Genomic DNA, 13,130 nt, shown 5'->3' with positions numbered 1-13,130 from the left:
ACTAAAACAAATAAACATAAAAGTGGATTAGGGTTAAGTGACCTTTGGGATTCTTCTCTTCTCCCTCTCACGATCATGAAGCAGGCCTCACTCTCAACTCTCAGCTCACCTCTCGATCGATATCTCTCTCGGCTCTATCTCATGGTCTCTCTGCTACCGATTCTTCACTCCCTTTGCTATCACCGATCCAAATCTCTCTATCATCATCGTTTTGCTTCGAATTCAGTAACAGCAAACATACAAACCTTCAATGTTACCCTTTATCCCAAACAAACCCTAAGCCCCAATTCGTTATTGATTTTCAGTGATTTAAAGAGCCAGCACAAAAAGGTGAGTTGACTTACATGTTTTCTGCGTTTGATTACAGTTATGTTACGGTTTGACAATATGTTCCTTATATTTGTTTGATATTGTAATGTTTTCATTAGGCAGATCTAGGTGCAGATTGGCTCCGGTGTGACAGATGAGAAGATGATTTGGGTAGTCGTCCCGGTTCCATAGTCCAGGTATTTTCTTATTCCTTTCATGAGTTTACGATACGTGCTTTGCATTTGGACTTTTTCAAAATCCTAAATCAACCACTAAATCAGAATTTTTACTTGTTCACTCTTGTTCATTGCTTGTTATTGCAGCTCTTCCTTTGCCGCACTCGATTTGCTACACTCACAACTCTAGCTTAAATTCAGGTATTCTTCATTCTTCTTTGTGAGCAACTCTAGCTTATTGTTCTCTCCTTTGTAGTTGTCAATGCGGTCAAGAGTTAGATTAAATATAACCTATCCATTCTACAAATTATTAACATAACTATATTTATGTGGAACTAATTGTTTATAGTGTTTCATGTGCTTTTGAAAGGTATAGAGTTACTCTTATGGTCTAGGCTTCAATTTTGCAAACAAGGTGTTTGTTGAAATGTCTCTACAAGTTTGGCTATGATTTGTTGAAATTATTTTCCGAGTCTCAATATAAACTCTTGCATACATACCAGCTTCTAGCCTCAAACCAAATGCCTGACTGCCTAACTAATGCATGCCAATAACCATTCTAAAACACAAGATATAGCTGCACTGCTATATCAGGTCATAATGATTTCATATCTTATAATACATGCCCTCTAATGCAAAATCACGTGTGGAGAATGCACTGTTCCATTTTATTATGTACTGAAATTTTTTATTTTTATCTACAAGAATGGATGCAACAAGGACTGAACCACATGGTCATATGAATTCTTTTATATTCTAATCCATGCATATTCAATTTTGATATTAGTAGTTAGTGTTTCAAATGTTAAGGATCAATTAGTTGAACCAAGGAATAAGTGCTTCTGCTACTTGGTTCCAGCAACAGACATCATGAACATAAGAAACTAGTCCCTGCAATTAACATCTCATCTGCTTTATATGGATTCATTTCATTAATTTAATCATATCATCTTATGCAAATAGCATATTCAATCTAAGAATGTTATTTGGTCACAATTAAACCATGACAAAGTTGACCAAGTATCGTAGGAGTCGTCAGCAATATATATAGCCTCGAGAGTAAGTCTTAGCAACATGTTTAAAATACAAGGCATATCAATGTGATTTGTTCATCGGTTCCACTGCTTGCAACTTGAGCCGAGCAGTTAAAGATAGGCAACGTTAGGAGGATCAATCTTTAATGTGGAGCATTTTTTTTTCTGTTTTGTATTTTCTTCCTTGTGTGAAAGCTGCAGGGCTGATATTAAGTAAGTGAATGATGGAGCTTCAGAGTTGGCCAAGGGTTTCGGTTGTGTTCTGAACTGACCATGACTGGTTCTGTTTCTCTTTGCGGCGCAATAAGTGAGGTAGAATTATAGTTTCAGTTTATTTGACATTTAGTAAATATTTATGCATTGAAGTTATAAATTTGACTAGCTTTTTCATTGAACTACTCTTCTCTCTGAACTATGAATAATAATTTACACAACTTTGATTGGGGTGTGTTTGGTTAGGAATAATTAAAATTCTGAAAAATCTGCATCAATAAAATTTATGATTTATTTCAAGATAAGGTATATTACTTGGATATATCAACTCCTTTAACGATACATACCTATGATCTTGTTTTCTTTTCACACTCCTAATGATTTGTTATACCGGTAGAATGATTTCAACTTCGAAAAAAGAGATTGAATGAGGGTGTTTTTCTTCCTTTATTTTGTTGTTGGAGTTATCTTTTAAAGTGAATGTTAACTGCAGTTAATAAATGAAGAGGATGGAGGAATACACAAGTGACATGCTTCACCTTCCATTCGTGATAGAGGTACACTGATGTCTTTACCCAGTCAAGCCTCTACTTCGTCTAATCCACCTAGTTATGGAACATCTGCAATTGTTGCCATGGATAGAAGTTCAAGTTTATCATCAGGGACATCCGTCTCCTCTGGTGTACTTATATATATGAAGTATGATTTATAATTAACCACTTATAGGGATGATGATCTGTTTGTAGTGTTTATAACAAGTCTTTGTCACTCAAGTTTTTATATTTAGTTTTGGTTCAGGTTCATTAGATATATAATGTACTTAGTCAATCATATACTGATGCTATTGTCATTGATGTGTAGACAGTAAAATAATTTGTATTCATAAAATTATAGTAATCAAATTTTAAATTCTTTAAAATTGGCGCAAGTGATTGGTGTGTTGGATTAATATAAGCCACTAAATTTATTTACATTAAATTTATATTAAACCATGGAAAGATAAATGGTTTATAATGCATAACATATAACCACGGTTTTAAATCTGTGGTCATAACCAAATCGTGGCTATATCTTGAACCAAAACTGTATGTTAAACGTTAAATTGAAACCGTGGTTTTACCATATGGCCACAGTTCTGTAGTCATGGCAAATATAAACCGCGGCCTTAATCAAACTACCTAACCCGTGGCCTATAAAAGCCACGGTTGTCAAAAAAACGTGGTATATACCAAAAAACCGTGGACTATACTTTAGGCCACGACCGCATATCCCACAGTTGGATTTTCGTGGCCAAACCGTGGCCTCAACGTTACGCCACGGTTATTTTGCATATAGCCTCGGTTTCTTGGGCGTGGCAGGAGACCTTTTTTTTTGTAGTGATTTGACCAACTCAAAAGGACTCTGATGTCTTTTTTAAGGGGGGAGTACAAACCCATCGAAGTCATCAGAAGGATCCAGAGGCTTAGAACAAAGACCTCGTCTGAGACCGGAGAAAAGGAACGTTGGCGGGATGACGTGGAAGGCGACGTTGATTCCATTCTAATGATGCATGGATCAGATGACATTGTTTTGACTGTTGTTATTTTTTAGATTTTAATCGTTTTTTGTGTTGTTGTTTTAGTCTTCGTAATCGGTAATTTTTGTTCGTGTTATTGTTTATGTTGTTTGCTGTAACTCATCTAACTAATGAAAAAAGTCCATTTCATTGGTAAAATAAATTACAAAGAGAATTGAACCTAAAAACAATGTTGTGTAACTAGATCCACGATTGGGACACTTGTTCTTATTATGCCCGACTTGACGACATAGACTACACTTCCTTTGCATTTTATCAGTGGTGTCCATTTCGGTTCTAATACGCTTGTTGTTTGGTTGACCGCTTTTATTCCGGCGCATTAAGTCGTTGTGCCAAACAATTTCCCCGTCATACACTGGTCAATATGCCTCCATTGTTACCACCGGAAAGAAATTGTCGTATACATTGAGCAACATTGATACCTTGTAAATCGAATATATCAATGATAATGCATCAAAGTGAGTATGTGAGCAAGCTGCAATGACATGGGAGTAAGGCATATGATAGGCTTGAAATTGGCTGCAGTCGCACCAACGATCTGGGATTATGACCCGGTACTCTTGTCTTTGCAGCCCCTGGTTGTGGTAAATTGTTTCTTTGACACTGAAAGTGTGGCCATGGCGGTCGAATTCTGTAACTCGATGGGTGTTTCCTTTGGTAGATTCTTACTGCACGAATTTCATGCAGATATCACTGTACACCTGTTGTGTCTGTAACACTGCATTCCACCGCTTACCTCTTGTGGTGAACAACGTTGTCATCCGAAAATAGGTTGCACTCACCAAAGCGGTTACATGTAGGTTTTGTATGCCCTTGAAAATGCCGTTCATCAATTCCACAAGATTTATAGTCATGTGGCCCTACCTCGCGCCATTGTCGTACGACTTAGTCCACTTTGCTCTATCAATATTATCAATCTACCTCCCCGATGTGTTTGGAACCTTGGCATCTCAAAAAAGTCAACAACTAGTGATACATACAAAATTGAAAGTCATTCTCTAAGGACTTTCGAGAATGTGGGCCCGACGTTCCAACTAAGTCCTTGAATTTCCGGTGGCGCCAACCGAAATGAAACCAACAATTGAATATGTCAACTGATACAAATCAGTTATAAATCCTGAAATGATTGTGTCTGACCCTTTCTATTTGGATGACCCGTAGCACAACAACAACCACAGTTTTTCCAACAACAACAACAATTTTTCCAATAACAACAACAACAATATTACCAACAACAATAACAACCAGATTACCAACAATAACAACCAAACTACCAACAAAGAAAATACAAATAACGATTTCGTGGTGATTAGTTGTTCACTGGTATTCTATGGAGCTTTAACTTGTTTTAGCCCTTTGGGATGTTCTTATTCTTTGGTTTCTATACCACGTCAACTATCATATTTCTAATATAGTTATTTAATTTTTTTTGTAAGCAATGATATAATATGAGGGATAACTAAGGGTTCTCCAACCTTTTTACACATAGAATCGGAAAAAACCGATCAAAAAAGAAATTACAAACCAATTCGGCCTACGATAAAAAATCCATAAGATCTTTTCTAAAATCGTAAATACTACAATTGGAGTGAGTAATTTCCCCACTAAAGGACCACCTCCAAACCAAAAATTTAATATTCCACACCATATTGTTAATGCTCCAACCCTCATTCCGGAAACAAACACTGTTTCTAGTTAACCATATGACCCAAGAAGTGACGAGCCAAAAAACTCCCAATTTGACCTCTTTTAATTTTTTTACACGGAAAATTGAGTACCATCCCATAAAATGTTGAAGGAACTCATCCTCCTCCACGATTGCAAAACCCACCCAAAAAGTTATCTTCCTCCAAAGTTTCTTAATCACAATACAATTAAAAAAAAGTATGATCCCTATTTTCCAAATGAATATCACAAAACACGCACTTTATATTTGCTAAAGAAAAATTAATACCTCGAATAACCAAGAGATCCTTAGAAGGAAGTTTATTAACAAAAAGCCTCAATCCAAATGCTTTAATCTTGAAAGACACCGATAAGTTCCAAATAATACCCAAAGCCGCATCACACCTATTAGGAGGACCATACGAAAGATGCAAAAAAGCATAATGAGCATAACACAACGACACTGAAAACCCTTCTCCAAGTCGCGATACCAAGACACCACGTCCTTTAAATCTGCCATGCCCCCAAAATGCTCCAAACGAGCCCGCAAATCCAAAATAAGGGACAAAAAATTCAGCCCTTCCAACACAACCGAGGAAATACCCAAATCGCCCCACTTCCACAAACCATTGCACCACCCCCCATTCCCTCCACCGAACCTTCTTGAAAGAAGATGCCAAATATAGATCCAAATAAGCATATATCTAGATGGAATACTCTAACCATTTTGCTTCCCAAAAAGGGGTGTTGACACCATTACCAACTTTAAAACCACAAAAAGAAACAATAGGATCCAACTTCGCTTTAAGCCCAATCTTTAATATATCACGCGACTAAAAGGAAGAAGAATATTTATTAGAATCTCCTCCACAAAAGATAAGGGTAGATAAATTGCCATATCGAGCCTTCAAAATATCATACCACAATGCTTTTTGACCTTGAAGAATTCTCCATCTCCACTTATTTAGGAGAGTTAAATTAAACTCCGCTACATTTTTTATATTTAGACCCCCCTTCAAATAAGGTAAAGTGACAACATCCCAACTAACCCATTGGAACTTCCTCTTCTCCTCCACTCCTATCCATAAGAAATTACTTTGAAGTCTAGTAAATTCTTTAACAACTTTCTCCGGTATTTTGAAGACATAGTAAAGATAATGAGAGAACTCAAGATAGACTTCAAGAGAGTAATCCTACCTCCAAGATTGAGAAAACGATTATTCCATCTTGGTAAATAATTCTTCATTTTATTCAAAAGAGGTTGCCAAGTTGAAAACTTCCGAGAATTAGAACCTATGGGAATACCAAGTAAAGAGAAATTGCTTTCTTCCTTCTTACAAGCAAGGAAGAAAGCGGCGGCATCCAAAAAATAAGAGGAAATGTTAATACCGATCAACTTACTTTTTTGAAAATTAATACCAAGACCCGAAACAAGTTCAAAATATCTTAACACCGTCTTAATCTCCCTCACATGCTTCCAAGAACCATCTCCCACCATTAAAGTATCATCTGCAAATTGAAGAATATCAACATGACAAATCCTTTTAAAGACGAAACTACCAATCTCATAAGGCCTTCCGCAACAATAACAAAGAGAAAAGGCGAAAGTGGATCGCCTTGCCTTAACCCTCTCTTCACAATAAGTTCCTTGGTTGGGATCCCATTAACTAACATTGACATCTTACTTTGGAAAATCAAAAGTTCGATCCAATTTCTCAATTTTCCCTCAAAACCCATTCTCAACGACAAATTATGTAAAAAGTCCTAAGACACTTTATCATACACCTTCTCAAAATCCACTTTAAAGATAAGTCAAGGGGTACCCTCCTTTATAGCATAATCAACCACTTCATTCGCTATCAAAACGCCATCAGGAAATTGTCTACCCGACACGAAAGCCCTTTGACAAGGCGAAATGATGGAATTCAAGGCCCGTTTCAATCTCCCCGCCAAAAGTTTTTCTATCACTTTATACATGCATCCCACCAAGCAAATATGTCTATAGTCATCCAAGCATAAATGATTGGGAGACTTAGGAACCAAAGCAAAAAAAGATGATGAAACCGCCTTAAAAAGATCTCTCCTATAAAAGAAATAATCAAAGAAACAAACAAAATCCTCTCTAAGGAAGGACCAACACTTTTTAATGAAAAGAAAAGAGAATCCATCAGGACCCAGACTTTTAAATCCACCACACCCCCAAATAGCCTCCTGATCCGCTGTCGCGCGCGAATTAAAACGAGTAGTTTTCAAAAAACGTAGTACGGCGACAAATTAACTCAAGTATCGTATCACAAGGATTCTTGTTTTGTTATTAACTAATATAAATAAAATTGGGGTTTATGGTTTAAGATCGATTTATGAACAATAGAGCAAATAAGAGATTAAAATAAGTGATTATAAAATAAGCTAAAACGACAATTTGCTGATTCGGTTCCTATCTATCATTCATTATTGTAATTCCAACCTCCTAAGCGGATTATCTATTCCTATTCTATCATAATATCCATTGACAAGCGCAATTGATAATATAAGTTGTATGTTCCTATTATCCGAATTAAGCAAACTGGATTAAGTTTCATGAATTAAGCAAACATGAATTAAACGGACACGATAACGAATTAAGCAAATGATAACGTGACTATAGTTAGGATCATACAACTAGGGGTGGCAAAACGGGTCAGGCCCGCCGGGGCGGCCCGTTTGACCCGCCATTTTGGGCGAGCTGAGGTTTTCGGCTCGGTACCTTAAGTTGGCCCGCCCCGCCTAACCCGCTTAAAAAACCGGGCCAGGCGGGGCGGGGCGGGTTTTGCCCCGCGGGCTTTTTGTAAAAAAAAAATTTTTTATTTAGAATTAAAACAACTTTAACTATAAAAATAACACTCTTCTCTTAGAATTATATTGATTGAATTGCATTCTAAATTATTATACATACAAATTGAATTAGAATTGTAACGTTCTTTCTATAACTTTCTAATACATGTGTTGATTGAAAAAGCTTGAAATAAAAGAACAGTTGTATAACATGCATAACTATTAAGTTGTTAATACATTAGTTCACATGTTTTCTTTAGAAACAGATGTTGATTTTAAGAAAAGAAGGGATTTGATGAGTCTATAAGTGTGACAAATTTTGAATTTAACTATTAAGGAATCGGTTAATATAAAAGTTTATATGAAGTAATTAGTGAGAAAGTTAGATGTTGATATTTTATGCAGTACTATTTTATGCATCGTGATGTATTATGCGTGTAATTGTTATCACTGTCTATTTTATGTAAATTCTTAATTGAGTTTTTTAGTAGTTAGTTTTTAAAAAGGATTAAAGTGATATGTATTATTTATTTATTTTGATACGCTTTTTTATTGTGGTTGAGTTTATTTCGTTATTTTTTTTTTGTTATAATTGATCTTTATTTGTCTTATTTTTTGAATTGTTTGGACTTAAGATATGTTGAAGTTCTATTGTGTGTTTTTTAAAAATATATTTTATCAACCTTTTTGGTTATATTTATTTTTATTGTAAATTATCTGGTAAATCAAATTGTAAAATAAAAAAATAAATAAAAATTGGCGGGCCGACCCGCCAACCCGCCAACTCGTTAGTAAACGGGGCGGGCATGACTTTGAGCTCAAACACCTAAGTAGGCCCGCCCCGCCCCAGCCCGCTTTTGGACGAGCTTAAATGGGGCGTGAAATTCTGGACTCAGACACGCGATGTCTTACAGGATGTCACGACATCATTATCTGAATGTTTTCAAACAAATGAACAAAGAGTAAACAGTAAACAACACAGGAAAATTGTTAACCCAGTTCGGTGCAAACACACCTACATCTGGGGGCTACCAAGCCAGGGAGGAAGTCCACTATAAGTAATATTAATTCAAGGTAATACAACTCAATATTACACCTTTCACTTAATATCTACCCAATGCAACTTCAATCTAAACCACTAGACCAGAGCTCCTACTCACTCCCCCTCAATCACAGCAGTGATGAAAAAAACTAACAGACGAAAAGCAACAGAAGACACTCTTCAAAAACACAACTTGATCTTGCTTAAAAGCTTTGATCAAGTACAATAGTACTCTTGCTTAAAAGCTTCGAGTACTTTTTACAACTCAAAACAGAAACACCTAGACCAAGACAATCATCATGATGATTGTTTGGCTTACAAGAAATCTAATACACAGACGAACAACACCACAAACTTCTGGACGGCAAACCCCTAAAAACCCCTTTTTCAGCAGCTTCTTCATTTGCTATATATATATCCTTGCAGCAGCTGGGCCTTGGATCCAATAATAGTTTTAAACCTAATTAAAACCATTTTCAAAAGACAGAGATCCATTGCATAACGTTGTTCTGAAACAAGGCAGTATCCAAAGTTTCCAAAAGAGGCGCGCAAAAACTTAACAGATCAAATAACCATAACGCGAACATAGTAAAACACAGCAGCTTCGGATGTCATGACATCGGTCTTGACATCAGAAAAAAGCCTGCACAAAAAAAACTTCAAGAGAAAAAAATCTTCAAAACAATGCATGTCATGACACCAGGTTTGACATGATAAAACACTAATTGTTTTACCAAAAAATACAGCCAATCAAAAACATCTACAAACTCCCCCTTTGGCGAATTTTTGGCTAAAACAATAATAGATGATACCATCAGAGATCAGAGTACACGCAGCAGCCAATAGAAACAAGGATCCACCAAAAAAAAGATTCATTCTGTTAGCCAACAACATCTTGCTCATAGTACAACCAAGGAACCAATCAGCAACCAAATCATCATCTATCAGCAACCAAATCATCATCTATCACTTTCTCCCCCTTTCTAGCCACAAAAGAAGCCAAACAACAGATGAAGATTTACACTTCAGAATCATTATCCTTACTCATCTCCACATCATTGAAGCTACTAGTCCGAGCATCCTCAGCAGAGTATCCTTGACAGTCAAGAAAGAAATAGTGCTGATCCCACACCCAATTAATTGCTATAATCCTTCACAAAGACAAATGCCTAGTTTGCTTCTTAGATTTTCAAATTGATTTGCATCCAAGGCTTTTGTGAAAATATCAGCTAGTTGAAGGGTTGTAGCAACATGTTCCAAGACAATTGTTTTATTTTCAACAAGATCTCTAATGTAATGATGTCTAATATCATTGTGCTTGGTCCTGCTATGCTGAATAGGATTCTTTGAAATGTTAATGGCACTTAAATTGTCACAATATAATGTCATGACATCTTGTGTGACATTGTATTCTGATAACATCTGTTTCATCCAAACAAGCTGAGAGCAATTACTTCCTGCTGCAATGTATTCTGCCTCTGCAGTGGACAGAGACACACAATTTTGTTTCTTGCTGAACCATGAAATAAGATTATTACCCAAGAAGAAACATCCTCCTGAAGTACTTTTTCTGTCATCAGCACTTCCTGCCCAGTCTGCATCACAATATCCAGTGAGAATGGGTTCACACCCATGAGAGTAGAGCATTCCATATTCACAAGTACCATTCACATATTTCAGGATCCTCTTGACTTGATTGATATGGCTGGTTTTGGGTTCTGCTTGATACCTGGCACATACCCCAACAGCAAAGGCAATATCAGGTCTACTGGCTGTAAGATACAGCAGACTTCCTATCATGCTTCTGTATAGACTTTGATCAACACTGGTTCCCTTTTCATCTTTGGTCAGCTTCAAATGGGTAGGTGCTGGTGTCCTTTTGTGAGAAGCATTTTCCATTCCAAACTTTTTGACAATATTTCTAGCATACTTGCTCTGAGAGAGAAAGATTGAGTCTTCCATCTGTTTGACTTGTAGCCCAAGAAAATAGGTTAATTCTCCAACTAGACTCATTTCAAATTCAGATTGCATCTGATCAACAAAATGTCTAGTCATCTTGTCTGACATCCCACCAAATACAATATCATCCACATAGATTTGAGCTATCAGAATCTTCCCTCCTTCATCTTTAACAAAAAGAGTTTTATCTATCCCTCCTTTCCTGTATCCATTGCTAGTAAGAAACTCAGTTAGTCTCTCATACCAAGCTCTAGGGGCTTGTTTCAGACCGTAAAGAGCTTTTCTTAATTTGTATACATGATCAGGGTGGTTTGGATCTGCAAAACCTTTAGGTTGTTCTACATAGACTTCCTCATTCAAATATCCATTCAAGAAAGCACTCTTCACATCCATCTGGTATAGTTTGAATTTCAGAATACAAGCAATTCCTAACAATAGCCTAATTGACTCAAGTCTGGCAACAGGGGCAAAGGTTTCATCAAAGTCAATTCCTTCAACTTGGGTGTATCCTTGAGCAACTAGCCTTGCTTTGTTTCTGATAACAGTTCCCTGTTCATCTGACTTGTTCTTGTAAACCCATTTAGTTCCAATGACATTAGTACCTTTAGGTCTTGGTACCAGCTCCCATACTTCATTTCTTTCAAACTGACCTAATTCTTCCTGCATGGCATTAATCCAGAACTCATCTGTTAATGCTTCCTTGACATTTTTAGGTTCAATTTTTGACACAAAACAAGAGTTTGAGACAACTTCTCTTGACCTTGTAACAACTCCACTGTTGAGATCTCCTATAATAAGATCTTTAGGATGATCTTTCTGAATTCTTATAGAGGGACTCTTGTTAGGAGGTTCAGTCTCAGCCTCTGTGATAGTGGGACTGCAATCATCTTCTCTTGTAGATCCTTCTGCTGTAAGATCCCAGAATGTTCCGACATCTTCTGTGACATCTGCTTGATTGTGAACATCATCAACCACAACATTTATGGATTCCATTATTGTTTTGGTTCTTGAGTTGAATACTCTATAGGCTCTGCTGTTTGTAGAGTAGCCCAGAAAGATTCCTTCATCACTCTTGGGATCCATCTTCCTCCTGTGATCTCTATCAGTAAGAATGTAACACTTACTACCAAACACATGGAAGTATTTGACAGTGGGTTTTCTTCCCTTCCAGATCTCATATAGGGTGGTAGAGGTTCCTTTTCTTAAGGTGACTCTATTATGTACATAACAAGCAGTATTCATGGCTTCAGCCCAGAAGTAGATAGGAAGATTCTTAGCATGAATCATAGCTCTTGCTGATTCTTGAATAGTTCTATTCTTTCTTTCAACAACCCCATTTTGCTGTGGAGTAATAGGGGAAGAGAATTCATGATGTATTCCTTCAGAGGAGCAGAATTCAGCAAACTTTTGATTCTCAAATTCCTTTCCATGATCACTTCTAATTCTCACAATACCATTTTCTTTTTCTCTTTGAATTCTTTGACATAGGTCCTTGAAAACATCAAACACATCTGACTTTTCTCTAATAAAGTTTACCCAAGTGTACCTGGAGTAGTCATCCACAACCACATAAGCATATTTCTTTCCTCCAAGACTTTCTATTTGCATTGGTCCCATCAAGTCCATATGTAGAAGTTCAAGAACTCTGGAAGTAGTCAAATGTTTAACCTTTGGATGTGACATCCTGGTTTGTTTTCCTACCTGACATTCACCACATATTTTTCCTTCATCAATTTGTAGCTTAGGAATTCCTCTTACAGCTTCCAGAGAAATAATTCTTTTCATACCTCTTAGATGAAGGTGACCAAGTTTTTGGTGCCACAGCTTTGCTTCTTCTTCTTTAGAACAAACAGTAGAGTAGCTGGATTCATGAGACACCCACAAGTAGCAGTTATCTTTGGATCTGACACCCCTCATAACTACTTCCTTTTCTTTATTAGTAACCACACACTCAGCTTTAGTGAAGTTGACTTGGTATCCTTGGTCACATAGTTGACTGATACTTATGAGGTTAGCTGTCGGGCCCTTGACCAACAGAACACCTTCTAAACTTGGCACTCCTGAACAGTCTAATTTTCCAACTCCTTTGATTTCTCCTTTAGCTCCATCACCAAAGGTTACATAACTAGTAGAATGACTTTTGATATCAACAAGCAGATTCTTGAGACCAGTCATGTGTCTGGAACATCCACTATCAAAATACCAGTCTTCTTTGGCTGAAACTCTAAGAGATGCATGGGCTATTAAGGCCATATTTTTAGGTTTCCATTGTTGCTTCTGGGTGGACATGATCTGCTTAGGCTTGTAAGAAGGAGCTTGATCTGGATATCCATGTAGTCTGA

General features: G+C 36.8%; 1 long non-coding RNA gene across 1 annotated transcript; it reads left to right on the top strand.

The window, feature by feature from the left end:
• On the top strand, positions 1-2,676 carry LOC131623177 (uncharacterized). The gene is made up of 4 exons (XR_009290158.1): positions 1-330; positions 429-506; positions 633-1,831; positions 2,226-2,676. It is a non-coding gene; the product is annotated as an uncharacterized LOC131623177 (long non-coding RNA).
• Positions 2,677-13,130: the final 10,454 nt, after the last annotated feature.

Source organism: Vicia villosa, unplaced genomic scaffold, assembly GCF_029867415.1.
Source record: "Vicia villosa cultivar HV-30 ecotype Madison, WI unplaced genomic scaffold, Vvil1.0 ctg.000054F_1_1_2_unsc, whole genome shotgun sequence".
Taxonomy (NCBI): domain Eukaryota; kingdom Viridiplantae; phylum Streptophyta; class Magnoliopsida; order Fabales; family Fabaceae; genus Vicia; species Vicia villosa.
This window is presented reverse-complemented; position numbering and strand designations above follow the sequence as displayed.